Source organism: Phyllostomus hastatus, unplaced genomic scaffold (assembly GCF_019186645.2).
Source record: "Phyllostomus hastatus isolate PE091 unplaced genomic scaffold, TTU_PhHast_1.1 phas_contig_283, whole genome shotgun sequence".
Classification (NCBI taxonomy): Eukaryota; Metazoa; Chordata; class Mammalia; order Chiroptera; family Phyllostomidae; genus Phyllostomus; species Phyllostomus hastatus.
In genome coordinates, this window is record NW_025333833.1 from 16,800,192 (window position 1) to 16,814,690 (window position 14,499).

The following is a 14,499-nucleotide window of genomic DNA, read 5'->3' on the forward strand; positions in this document are numbered from 1 at the left end:
CTTTGCCGCTGCCTGTGAACCCTCTGGAAGCGTCAGCAGTGTTTGGGGCGTTTTTCTGAGAGTCCATAGTTTTCACCAGCCTCTCTCTGGCCCCGAGCAATAAGAACCACTGCTTTAGAACAGTAGACCAACCCCTCTCTGTGCTTCTGCCTGCAGCTGTCCCCACGAATGGAGCCTGCCCTTGCTGGGTTCTGGAGTTTGCTGGGTTCAGGCATGGCCGGGAGCTGGGTTGGCCAGGGACTTTGCTGAGCTCAGGTGTTTGGCTGCCCTTGAATCTGGGACTGTCCGGGCCACAGACACCAGGCCGGGAGACCTGTAATACAAAGGTCTCACTTACAATAGCAACACCAAGGAATAGAGCTTATAGGAAATGCACACTACTCATAGTAAAAATCTGCCAAACTACATGGAGGGACACTGAATAAACGGGAAAACATGCCATGGCGAGGAACCTTAATACTGTAAAATGCCGTTTGCCCAAATGCATGTTTTATGCAATCTTAATAAAAATACCTAAGGTTTTTTTTTCACCTGATGCAATGAATTTACATGGAACAATTCACCTGGAGAACTACATGCGCCAATAGGGTCATGCTGTTTCGGGGGAGAAAAGAACAGGATGGACCTGCACTCCCAGGTGTGAACGCACATTAAAGCTGCAGTGAGGAAGCAGAGAGGAACGGAAGGGGACGGCCACTCGCTGGAAAAGAAGAGGAAGCCGGGGGAGAGTCTGTGTACTAGAGGAAACCAGTGGTTCATGATGAGCGTGATGCTCACATCAGTGGGGGAGGGATCAGCCACTCAGCCAACAGCATGGGAATGATACAGGCTAGATCCCCGCCTCACCCCATCTGCCAAGTTAAATTCAAAGTCTCCCTTTACTTATAGTAAGAAGGGATATAATTCCCGCCTCACAGCATAATTGTTGGGGTCATGTGAGCTCATTTGTATGAAGTTCTCAGCCCGTGTTCAGCTCACAGAACTCACCTGGTTAATATTAGCTGGTATGGTTATTAGTGTTGTGATTAGTCCGGATGTATTACAATTCACACATATAACGACAGAGTTGGAACATTACAGAAAGTTCAGGGAGATGCTTCCCCAAGGTAGGCACGGCTTTCGTGGAAGCAAGGGGCGAAACCAGCCCCGGCAGCAGGTGCGGGAGCCTGAGACCCAGCCATCCCGCTGTGGGGGCCCGTCCTGAGTGCGTTCCCAGAGAAAGGTGCGAAGATGGCTATCAACCAGTTTTTATAACAGCAAAAAGTAGAAACACTCTAAATATCAAAAGGGAAATAGTTTTTTAAAAAACCTTCTGTTTGACCACATGATGGATTACTCTGCAGACATTAAAAATTACAAACCCTCTCAATGAACGTTAATTTATTGATCTGAGGAAATGCTAAGATTAGAATGCTAACCATGACCCAAAGTATCATATATAGTATAAAGTTTTGGATTCATCAAGATATATAGCAAAGTGGTTATCTCTGTGTGGTAGGAACACCTTGATCTGTTTTTCCTTTAATCTTTCCAAATTCACTATATTAAAACCTGCCTCTTTTGTGATTCTACCAGATTTAATAAGAGTTTTTAACATCTGTCTTACAATTTGAAAACACTGGTCCTTCTCAGATCATTTGTGCTTTTAAAAGTTATTTACTGAACAGACATTTAAAAAATATTTTATTTATTTATTTGTAAACAGAGGAGAAGGGAGGGAGAAGGAGAGGGAGAGAAACATCAATGTGTGGCTGCTTCTAGCACGCACCTCACTGGGGACCTGGCCCACAACCCACGTTTGTGTCCTGACTGGGACTCGAACCTGCAATCCTTTGGTTTGCAGGCTGGCACTCAATCCACTGAGCCACACCAGCCAGGGGGACTGAGCACACATTTTTACAAAAGGTACTTTTCCAACCTTGCTTCTCAAGCTGGGGATATTTGGGATTTCTGCTAATAGGTTGTCACAAGACCACATCCACAATTCACTTGAGTAATCTTCCCTTTTCTAGTAAAACAAATCCAAAGAAATTATGGGAGAAATGGAAAGTGCTTGTCATTTCTCATTTCAGACTGAGCAGGAGTCCCGAGCAGCCCTGGCCCCCAGGTGCCCTGGGCAGGTCTGTCTTGTGAGAGCTTGTCTCCCTTGGGAGAGGTGGCTGCTGTGGCCAGGTGAGCAAGGGGCCTGCTGCAAGCCCATGGCGCTGAGGGAAATTTGTCCCCATCCCAGGCCGGACGTGGCCGCTGTGTGCTGGGCTTTCCTGCGAGTTCAAAGTCTCAGGTGTCACAAGTCCCCAGAGTTAAAGATTTCCCTCAGGTGGAGACTCTCACTTCTCAGAAGCCACCCAAACAAACACTGATAAATGAATGAGACCCAGAGGCTGGCAGGCAGCAGCTTGGGGCTGAATGCCAGGCCCATGTGGGGTGGGCCCGGGAGAGGCCGAGGGCTCCCACCGCTGGGCCTGTTGGGGCAGCTCCGTCCCAAGTGTCCCTTCCTCCCCTCAGCAGCTGTCCCCTGTGGGTGGGAGGAGGCACGGAAGATGGGAGCACAGCCAGGCCAGGTGAAAGTTGGCTGGGACTGGGGGTGGGGGATGGAGAAGCCAGGCTCACGCCATCCGCCTGCACAACGCCACGGCCCGGGTCGGTGGCTGTGGGGCCGTCTTACCAGGGCAGCCTGGCTCTCGGGCTGCCCGAGGGCGCTGGGGCGTGGACACCCAGGGGTCAAGCCTTGGCATATCCCACCCACACTTTCTGGGCCACGGGCATCAGCCCATGCGTTGGACTCTCAGGCGCACGTGGGGCAGTGAACTGCCCGCAGTTCCAGCCCTGCTCTGACTGCGAGCTGCAGCCTTGACCTTGGCTTGGTTTACGAGACACTTGGAGTGTGAAGACAGCCTTCAGCCCCGGGGAAGGGGAGGGGGCACAGGACAGTCAGCATTCATTTATAGAGCCTGTCCTCTCCCTCAGCCCCTGTATTAGCTGTATACACTTCGCAGCTCACATTTATCCTCACAATGGCTGGATAACCTCCATTTCACAGATGAGGAAACTGAGGCTCAGACGTGATCAGTGGAGACAGGAAGGCCACACAACTAGTGAACCTGGAGATGAAGGGATTCACTCACATGTCTGTTTCCTAAGCCGAGCTGATTCCTCTGTCCTCGGCTCTGTGTTATTATGAAACCCAGGCCTGGGCCCCTGCGACCCTGCAGGCCTCTTCGCAGGCCCACAGGCTCCCCCGGTGACCCCTGCCTTCCTTCCTCGGTCAAGTCCCAGGGACCCTGCTGAGTGCCCCCTCTGGGGGGAAACTGTCCCCTCTCTGGCCTCAGATGTGGCTGGGTGTGGACTGCTGACTTCTCCTTTTTCTGCCTCCAACCCCGGCTCACAGACCCTCCTTCCTTGGGCTGGTGCCCCCTTGGGAATCAAGCGAGCGACCATCAGAAGAGCGAGCCTGCGGTTACACAGGTTCTAGAGCAGAACCGGGCTCTCATAGCCCCGCCCACGTTGGTGGTCCCAGACTCCCTTTGTGAAGGTCATTGGAGACCCAGGTGGATCCTCAACTCTGCTTTTATTTCTGAAAGTTAAGTTTATTGAGACTTTCACCTGGCTCCTGCCTCTGTGCCCCCCCGCCCCCCCCCCGTCCTTTTCCCTGTCCCCCAGGCACTGGAGCTGACGAAGGCAGGAGGAGGGCCTCCTTTTCTCCGGTAGCTGTTTGCTGCTTCTCTAGGATTTTTCCACTCCCTCCCGCTCCCCACCCCCTTTCTCAGAGACCAAAATTGGGGCATTTTCTTCTCCAGCTCACTTCTGACTTGCAGAAAGTGGAGATCCATTTGGTGTTTTTAGCATTTCTTTTCCCAGGCAGTCACGGCAAAATGCCTTATCACAGCCCCTGGGCTTCTAGGAGGCGCTGCAGCCGGCTGCCCCTCAGGCACGTGGGCTGGCAAATGCTGCAGATGTTTGCAGGCTAAGCTCATCTCCGCCTTCCCAGAAGGGAGGTGAGAGAAGCCCCACAGGCCCATCGTGTGGGACCCCAGAGACGGGGGGGTGGTCATCTGAAGCAGGCCTCATGGGGTCCCCGCAGTCCAGCCATACAGTCCTCCCCATGGAGATTCCCTCCATGTGTGTGGTCTTCCTGAGGCAGCAAGGTTGGCTGGGTTTGCCCTGGTCCATAGTCTTTTTTATCTTTGTGCCAACAATGCCCTGCTTTTACTCGACCCTGAAGGGGGGCCCCCCAGGATCCACCTGCATGATCGTACCTTAGAAACAGAAGATCGGAGTCTACTGTGTTCATTTTCTAAGCTCAGTCGAAGCTTTGGAATGGTATGTAGGTCTTACCCAGCGCGGAGCAGTGTGGTGGTGGGTGAGCAGATGCCAGACCACATGGATCTCACCCACAAGCAGACGAGGTCGGGCAGCGTGGCTTCCATCACCTCGTCTGCAGAAGTGGGTGGGGTGAAGATCTCTCCTTCCCAGAGGTGTCGGGGGAATAAAAAAGCAGCACTGGCCCAGCTCCTGGAATGCAGACAGCACTGAATCCATGTTGCCTATGGTAAGACTTTAGAATCACAAAGTTTGGGGGGGCCTAGTCGCTCACTGACCAACATTCTGTTGTTCAGAAGCTGCATGGACCAGGCGTGGTGCCTGCACAGGGGAGCCAGCAGTGACAAGAATGCTCAGGGTGGGCACTCAATGCATATTTGTTGAACAACTTGCAAACAGATATGTGATGAGTTTATGATGGGGGCGTGCAAGGTGCCGAATGGGCAGGACCGGGGAGGCGATGGTCACTCCCTGGGAAGGTGATGGTCAGGTGGAGTCTCAAGGGTAAGAAAGATCTGGCTAGGTCCTTCTAGGCGACATTGAATGGGTATTTCTAGAAGTGTCGTCAGGCTAGAGCTTTACTCTTGGTTAGGCGGGTAAAGCATTTTAAGAGTCCACCGAGTTTCAATTCACCCAGTTTGGTGAATTCCATTCTCTCACCAGTGACCGTGAGTGGAAGGAAGCCACAGGGCGGTCTTCTGGGCCCTTCCCACCGCTCCCCTCGGCCCGCTCTGCCGCTCACTTAGAACACCAAGAACCCTGGCACAGTCGGGAACAGCCAGGCATTGTCTCCCAGGAGGCTTGCTTCCTGCAAAGGCCTCTTGGCACTTACACATCCAAACTACTTTACGTAAACCTTTAAAGCTAGTAGCAATTGGAGGTGTAAAACTTGGGAGACGAGAGCTAACATTTCTTGAACAAAATTTCCTTTAAAGTTCCTAACTACTCTGAGAGAAAGATACTATAGTTATCAGCCCGTTTTGAAGCACAGAGAAGTTAAGTAATTTGCCTAAAGTCATGTAGTTAGCAAGCGGTAAGGCTGAGATTCCAATCCACACATTTGACCCCTGGCTGGTCTGTCACCGAAAGCTGGCCCGAAGAATCGCCCCACCTCACCTCTGAGCCTGCACCCAACCCAGTCCTTCAAGTCTTCATCATTGCAGGACGTTCCCTTCAGAGGCTGCTCCGACCCAGGGTGTCTCACACGGTACTGATGGGTCAGAATTTTCCCCAGAGGAGAATGCAGAGCCTCGCTTGTGGGAACCCCCAAGGACCAGCAGGTGTCTCTGCTCTGGTGCTGCAGGCCCTGGCCGGTGGTAGCCAGGGGTGGGGCAGGCAGACACCGGCTGAGAGCAGCATCCCAAATCGTGTCCAGAGACATATTGTGTGTGTGTGTGTGCGTGCGTGTGTGTGTGCGTGTGCATGTGTGAAATCTCCAAGGGGCTCAAAACCTCCCTGAAATAAGTGTGGGGCCATTTAACTCAGGTTTCCATTCGCGTTTCTTTTTCTTTTTTAGATTTTATTTATTTATTTTTAGAGAATGGGGAAGAAAGGGAGGAGAGGTAGAAAAAACATTGATGTGCGAGAGATACATCAACCGGCTGCCTCTTGCACGCCCTCATCAGGGGACCTGGCCCCCAACCCAGGCACGTGCCTGACTGGGAATCAAACCAGCGAACAGTCGGATTGCAGGTGAGCACTCAATCTACCGAGCCACATCTGCCAGGGCGTCCACTCACATTTCTTCTCATAATTATCATGTGCAAGTTGGTCCTGCTTCTGCCAAAGAAAACAAAGCTATAGAGTAGGAATAAAATATATATTGTCCCAGGTCTACTGACTTCTGTTGAAAAATTTCCCCCAGGCCGCCTCATGCCTGTGTTGACATAAGAAACATCTAAACCTGTAGAAAAATTTTATAAGAGTTTATTGGAGCCAAAACTGACGACAATTTCCAGGAAACAAGATCTCGAATGCTCTGGAGAGTAAGAGTTTTCCAGCTTCATTTATGCAATTGAGATGGAGGAAGGTTAGTTACACGGAGGTGGGAGAAAGCGAGGCGGGGATTAGATTGCGGGGTAGTTAACAAGATCCGTGCTCTCTTCGGGGTGGTTCGCCCTTGAGGGGCATTACTTCCGGCACTTCAAAGGCATGTTAACTGTGATGCACAAGGACACTGGACATGGTTTGCTTAAAACCTTTCACTCAGAAAGTCAGAGACTTGGGGCGCGACTACCCACCATGTTACGCCCAGCTAGGAAGTAATGATTTATTACTTCCTTTTAGCACCCCTTTTTCATCCACACCTGGACCACCAACCCAACCCGGAGACTGACAGTCACCCGAAATGGGTGGTACCATGTGATAGGTGCTATTTACAATAAAACTTTATTTACAAAAACAGACTGCAGTTTGCCCACCCCCGCTGCAGCTTAAAGATGATAGATGCGTCTTTGTCTTGCGAGTAAAACTGGTGATGTGAGTGCTCTTAGTGCTGGGGGCAGTTGTTTGGGGACTCGGGTTCCTTTGGTTTCCTCCCAGAGGCCACGCTGTCCTTTGCGTGGTTGAAGCCGTGGGGAGAGGAAAAGAGAGCCCGAAGAAGACATGCCCGCTGCCTTAAGGCTTAGGCCTAGAGGGGAAACCAGAACTATTCACATTCCAAGAACTAGTACGCAACTCTGGACGCAAGTAACTGCAAAGGAGGCTGGGAGATGTAGTCCGGTTGTGCGTCCAGGAACAAGGGAGCTTGGATGTGGAAGGGTGGTCCACAGTCTCTGCCACAGCCACTAGCCTCCATTTTCCTTCCGCGTGTTCTAGATACCTCCACCGTGTTGCTCCTGCATCCATCCTCCCCACCCCCACCCTTCTCCCCTCCCCCCTCTCCCTCCCCCCTCCTCCCCTCCTCCTTCTCCTCCCCCCCCGTGACCCCTCCCCCGGTGGCCCCTCCCCCATACGGTTGGGGGCAGGGACCGACTCCACCCTTGTGTCATGAGGTTGGCGTAATCCCTAGCATTTTGTCACAGTGATAGTGGGTCGGGGATGTAGACAATCTAAGGCAACCATTCCTGGCGGCGGGGGTGATTTAAGAATGAGAGACTGTGACCCAAAATGAGGCGGTTCATTTGTTAGGGGTGTCTGGAAGAAAAACATTCTTTCCTTCAAAAAGAGTCCTCTTCAGAAAGGTGGGAATCCTGAGGGCACTGTAGCCATCTTGTAAAAACGTGTGCTAATACATACATAGCAAAAGTTACCGTTTTAACAGCTGTGTAAGTGTGCATGCGGAGCGATGGCATGAACTGCCTTCACAGTGTAGGGCGAGCACCGCCGCCGCCCATCTCCGCAACTGCTCGTCCTCTGAAACCGAAACCGAAACTCCGTACCGTGAACCCTAACCCCGCACTCGCTCCCTCCAGCCCCTGGTAACCTCCACTTTCCTTTGTTTCTAAGAAGTCGACCATGTGGGTAAGTGGACTCATGGAGAAGTTGCCTTTTTGTGACTGGCTTGTTTCGCTTAGCATGTTTTCAAGGTTTGTCCATGTTGTAGCATGTGTCAGAATGTTTTTTCATAAAGCCGAGTGCTATTCCACTGTATGCATCCACCACAGGTAATTTATCCATTCGTCTCTCAGTGGACACAGCGATGCTCCGCCTTTTGGCTGGTCACTGTTGCCATTTTGCTTCTGTGACATGAAACAGCTTGTCCCCAAAGCCAAGGTGTGGGGGAGAACGCAGCCAGAGGAATTGCTGAGAATGGACCCTTGCGCCTGGACCGAGCTCACCCTGAAGCCCACCCACCTCTGATCAGCAACTCTGGGAAACAAGGAAACTCTTCCCTGTTGAACTGAGTTTTAGTTTTCTTATCGCTGTCAGCCACCTGACTGACACATCTCTGAAAAAGTTGCTTAGTTTCACAATTGCAGAAGAAAATGGAAATGAGCAGAACCACAGAAAAGTGGGAAATCTTTTGCTGACATCAATGCTGGAAAAAAAATTTAAGCACATTTCAAAGAAGATTTTGTAACTAAATTGAAGCTGGTTACTTCCCTCCTGATGAGCAGGGGTGACTAACGCTGTGGCCGACAGAAAAACTGCAAAGGAAGACAGATTTGATTAGGTTCGAGTGTTTGGTTACCCTCAGGATGCGTCACAAAACCTTATTTGACCTTTAAAGATAAACTTTTATAAAAAGGAGAAAATCGGGTGTTCTGATACTTTGGCTGAACAAATGCCGTGTGGCTAGAGAAGGGAACCAAATCATAAGCCTGCCCAGAGCCCTCACTCGTCCATCTGCCCCAGCCGTGAGTGAAGCTGCCCACTGGGACCTGGAGGTCCCCCCGCCCAGCAGTGGCGCCTTCGGGTGGAAAATGCCCTGAACTCTCTGGCAGCCCAGAACCTCTCCCAGCGGTCACTCTGGGCAAATCCAACTTCTTTGGGCCCGTGTCCTCATCTGTGAAATGGGTTTCTTAATACCTTTCCCACCCACCCACCCCATGGGATTGCAGTGAACCTGAGAGGCGCTGTGCAGATTTCAGGCTCCTGGGAGGAAATATTAACCCACTTTCTGTTCAAAGTTCGGCGGCCTGAGGGCGGAGCGCCAATCCCTTTGACAAACAGCCAGGCCTGCCCTTCAGAGATGGTCTGGAGGCCCAGCCTCCTGCCTGCCGGTGCCAGTGGCTGATTACAGGTGTGTCTCCCAGGGAGAAGATGGGCCCCCTTCCCCAGGTTGCCCTCCCAAACAGGTGGATCCTGCCCCAGGGGCTGGCTGCATTCACATACATTGTCCAGTTCGAGCTTCTACAGCTGCCTCCTTCCCTGGAGGCAGAGTAAGCCGGGCTCAGAGGGTTTGCATTCAAGCCCAGACCTGAACCGAGAACCAGTCTTGGTCTCTGGATTTCTTCTCGCTCTTCCATGCTGTCTTGATCTCCAAACCCTGGGCCCTTTCTCTGCCTTTTTCCTGGGTCTCGAAGGGGTCTGTCTCTGCTTGCCAGTCCGTGGTCCTGGGCACTTAATGGGACAGGCGTGGGGGTGACCAGGAGGAGAGCAGATCCTCACGGATAGAGCAAGGGGTCCCAGGGTCATGCGTCGGCTCACGAGGCTGTGGCCCCGTGATCAGTGCCGGTTCCTTGCCCTTGCTCTGCCTTTGGAGCTGCCTGCAGGAAGGAGCCTTGGCTGCGAAGAGGTCAAGATTATGATAGCCTTTCAGTAGTGATTCTCCATGCATTGGTTCTGAAGGAAGACGAGGCCCCTGGAGGCAGGACCGTGAGTGTGGGTCCATGGGACCGTGAGTGTGGGTGGGGAAGAGAACCAGAAGTGTGAGTGGCCCGCCGATGGACTCGCGGAGCCCTGGATCGAAGGCAGGGGCACTGCCTCGACCACTGTGGCGTGCAGAGCCCACCGGAGGATCTGGCAGGTTCTCAGTATGTGTTTGGTTTGTGAGTGAGTGAATGAATGAATGTGCCTCCCTTCCTGTGTCCTCTGCACATCCTGACTCTCACTCTCTCCTACGTCTCCTTCTAGTGCCCTGTCCACTGCCCTCCTGACCTAGTTGGGTTCATCTCTCTCTTCCTGCCACACCCTAGGCTCCCTTCCTTACCCCTGCGGGCCTGCGCAGTAACAGTTGTTTAGCTGCCTGGGTCCAGGTAATCCTCCTCTCTGGCCCCCGCCTCTGCTGAACTCACCTGCCCTGTGACTTGACCAGGCTGGCCAGTTTGACTCAACCCTTGTCCTCCTTGCAAAAAATTATTAGCTCGTTTGAATTTAAGCCTTTCATTCAAGGTGGCTGCTAGAGAGAGAGACTTTGGTTGTAAGCTGTCCAACGAGAGTAGGAATGAAAGTCAGTGCCCATGCAGTGACCGCTGAGCCTTGGCCAGGCAAGGAGAGGCCGTGTGCCCCCCCCTTCAGAGGTCTCCGGGAGACAGCCTGTCGGGCAGTCTGTTCTCTGCGGAACATCTGATGGAGAGGGGAGAGGGTGCAGAGTTGCTTCTTAGGAGGTAGAACTCTGCACTGTAACTCCTCCTGCCACTCTGGCTCCTGACCTCTTGCCTGGTCAGACCCCTGGCTCTGTGTAAAGTTCCCATGACCATCCCCAAAAGTGCCCCAGGGTGGCTCATCTGTGTTCCCAACAAGTCCCCTTTGCACAGTTGGCCGCCAGACCTTCCTCCTACTGCTGTCCCGTTCCAGGACTCTGCCCTGAATGGCCCCTATCACCTATTTATGGGATGCTTCATGTTTTACCTCCATTCCTGCTGGGCCTGACCCCACCAGAGGCCTTGCAGACTCCTCATGCTTGGATTCAGCGCAAACAGAGCTAGGGCTCAGCCTGGGTCTCCCTCTCGCCTTCATTTCTGAAATATGTCACCACTTTCCTATGCATTTCCTTATTGGGCCTTCACCAAATCCTCAAAACCACCCTGTGGCATTCTTAGTGTTTTGTGGAAGGAACAGGAACCCACCCAGACCAGCTCCAGAAAGAGGAGAGGCTTGTGGAAATGATTCATCTCACACTCAAAGGGTGGCGTGAAGTGCAGCCAGGTGGCTTGGGAACATTTTAGAGGGGAGCTGCGAGCAGGGCTGCAATCACTGGCCCCTGCCGTGGTCATCATCGGCACAGCCCCTTCCCGCTTGCTGCCGCTGTGTGCCTATGAATTTGCCTCTTCATGCATCAGCAGCTGCACTCCTGACCCAAGGGAATGAATTTGCTACACAAGTTGGCATTAGTCCTTAGTTGGTCTTCCAAGACTTTGAACTAAGAGTGTGGTAGACAGAATAATGTCCCTTCCCCAAAGATGTCCACATCTCATCCAGCAATTCCACTCCTTGGTGTATATCTAAGAGAAATGTGTACAAGTGTGTACAAGTTCACACAGAAACTTGTACACAGTTGTTTATAGCAGCATTACTCGCAGTAGCCGGAAGAATGGAACAACACAAATGACCATCAATTGGTGAATGCATGGATAAATAAAAGCCACCATATCCATGCAATGGAGTATTATTTGACCATAAAAAGGAATGAAGTATTAACATGAATAAATCTTGAAACCATTATGTTAAGTAAAAGCTAGATGCAAAAGACCACACATTGTATAATTCCATCCACGTGAAAGTCCAGAATAAGGAAATCTATAGGAGACAGGAAGTAGATTAGTGGTTGCTTGGAGTGGGGTTCACGGGTGGGGGAGCGTAGATGGGCCAGAGCTAACGGGTATAGGTTTTTTTATTGAGGTGATAAGGATGTTCTAAAACTGACTGTACTGGTTGCACATATCTGTGAACATACTAAAAAAAATCAGTGAATTGTGCACTTTAAAGGGGTGAATTGTATGGTGTGAATTATATGTCACTAGAGCTTTTTTAAAAAAGAAACAAACAAGATGTCCACATCCTAATGACCAGAACCAGTGAATCTGTTACTTTACATGGCAAAAAGGATTTTGCGGGATTAAATTAAGGAGCCTGAGATGGGGAGTTTATCCTGGATTTTCAGGGTGGGTTTAATGTAATCCCAAGGGTCCTTCTAGGAGAGCGACAAGGGGGAGAGACCAAGGGTGGTGGGGGAGAGAAGAGAGAGACAGGGAGGGGGGGGGTGAAGAGAGGGGCGAGGGGAGAGGAGAGGAGGGAAGAGGGGAGATTTGAGGATCTGCCACTCGGAAGATGGAGCAAGCAGCTGTGAGCCAAGGAATGAGGGCAGCAGAAGCTGGAAAAGACAAGGAAACAAATGATCTCCTGGAGCTCTGGAAGGAATGCAGCCCTGCTGACACCTTAATGTTAGCCTGGCAAAAGCCATTTCAGACTTTTTAATCTCCAGAGCTGTAAGATAATAATGTGTTGTTTTAAGCCAGTAAATCTGTGGTAATTTGTTACAGTAGCAAAGAAAACTAATATAAGATGGTATAGAGAGAAGGTCAAGTGGTAGTGGGCTTTGCAGCTATGAGGTCAAGTTGAGCCAGTGAATATAGAGAAAGCAACATGCCTCCTCCAGGAAGTCTTCCCTGATTTCCTTCCTTCCCCTGCCTTAAATTGCTCTGGAGTTCTCCTACACCCCCAGAGTTACCACCACTACTTCACTGCATCCCTTGATTACCTGTCAGTTTCCCTCATTCAGATGGAGATTCCCAGAGTGGACAAGATCTTGAGGACTCATTTTTGCATCCCCGGTGCTTACAATTGTGCCTGGCAGATTGTAAAACCAGCTATTTGGTGACTGAATGACTAGGGTCTCTGAAGCTTAGATATTGTGAGAATAAATGATAATAGCTGGTCTCTATTGAGTTCTTACTGTGCGAAGTGCTTTCTATTCACTTCCTTATTTAATCCTCACATCAACCCTACGAGCCCGGTGCCATATAATCTCCTCTACACCAGAGAGAGGGAGGAAGCTCGGGGAAGGTAAATGTCACACACGCCCAGCCCGACCAGATCTGCCCAGCTCAGGGCCTGTTCTCTGAACCAGCGCCGTCCAAAGCTGTGGCTGTGGACTCCACGTGACTGTTTACATTTAAGTTAATGAAGATGACTTAAAATAAAAAATTCAGCTCCCTGATCCCATTAGCCACATCTCAGTTGCCCAGCAACCACACGTGGCTACTTGCGACTGCGCCGGGCAGCAGGGCCGAGGCAGAACACTGTTGTCATCGCAGGAAGTTCTGCTGCGCAGCCTTGGTCCCCGCCGAGGGCTGTCGCCTGTAACTCTCTCAGATAGAGCGTGTCCTTTCAAATACTCGATTGCCTTGAAAAAGGTGTAAGCGGACCCAGCTGCTCCGCTTCCCCAGGCAGGCGTGCGGGTTCTCAGGAAAGCCTGCCTCTCCCGGCTCTTGGAGGGGGTGCGTTCTCACTGGACGGCGCTGGAGAGATAGGGGCCAGCTTTCCCCCTTGCCCGAGTAGACCTCGTGGACCTGGTGCTGCCCACGGGGAGGGCTGCATGGCGGGATTAAGGGGAGCCCTCTGTGGCGGGCTGGCGGCTGTCTCCCTTTGGGGCCCTGCGAGGGTGGCCCGGGGGCTCGTTCTCCCCGCCTCTGGTGAGGCTGTCCTCACACATCCCTTGTACGTCGGCTGAGGTTCCGTACATTTTTGTGCTGTAACCAGCCCAGCAGACGCTTTCAGAAGCACACCGGGAAGGCAATAACAACAATAAAACAACATTTAGGGAGCTCCTGCTGTCTACCAGGCACTGCTAGGAGGTGCACATGATTTTAGTTAATCCTTGTAAGTAGACGTGAGTATCCCCAATTCACAGGTGACAAAGCTGAGACCTGGCAAAGCCAGGTTGTCCTGCCCAAGGTCACCCACAGGAAGTGGCAGCCGGGACATGAACTTTAAAGTGGCTGAAAAAATAAGCCATTTGTGCACAATGGATGCAGCGTTTGGGGAGCTCATCTCCCAGACCCAGGCTTGCTCGGACATTTCGGGATGGGGGATGGGGGGGGCACTTGGCAAGCCTGCCATCGGCGCTGGGCGCTCTCCAGCCACGGGCAGGCCTGTGGTCTTGGCCGCTTTCCCTGCGTGGGGAGAGACGAGCTCCTGGGGCCGAGCAGACTGCCTGCAGGGGTCGCCCTGCTTGCCTGGCTGCAAGGACAGACCCGCCCCTCGATCCCAGCCCTGTGACAGCAGCCACCCCTCACTGTCTTCCTCAGAGACCAGGGCATGGGGTTCCACCTGCGGGGACCGAATCGAGGGGTTTCTGGGGACCTCCTCGGACCTAAGAGGAGGCAGCAGGAGGAGAAAATCTAGGCCAGAAACACAGCCTGTGGTTTCTTGGGGAAAACCACAGAAGAGTCAGGTTGGGATGGCAAAACCCACAGTTCCACCGCACGAGGTGTGGCCCAGGGGCACCTTGGCTGCCAAGACCCGTGTTGGCACGAGACTCCACTGGTGGCAGCATCTGGGGGCCACCAGTCGTCCTGTGCAGCAGGAACCCCGGGAGGCATGGCTCTGCTGTTGGTGGCCCTGTGAGGGGCACACGGGGGGAGGGGCAGTGGTGAACACAGAGGAAGAAGGCCTCCAGCTTTGCCTGAAGCCAGCTCCCAGCATGGAGCAGGGACCCAGTTATTTACCCCGAGAAGCTCTCAGTCTGGTGGGAGAGGCAGAGCCCACAGGTGGCAAACACGAGGCCCGAGGGCCGAATCCAGCCTCCACCTTGTTTCATCCGGCCCGGCACCTTGTTTCTACTGGGCAGCGGCA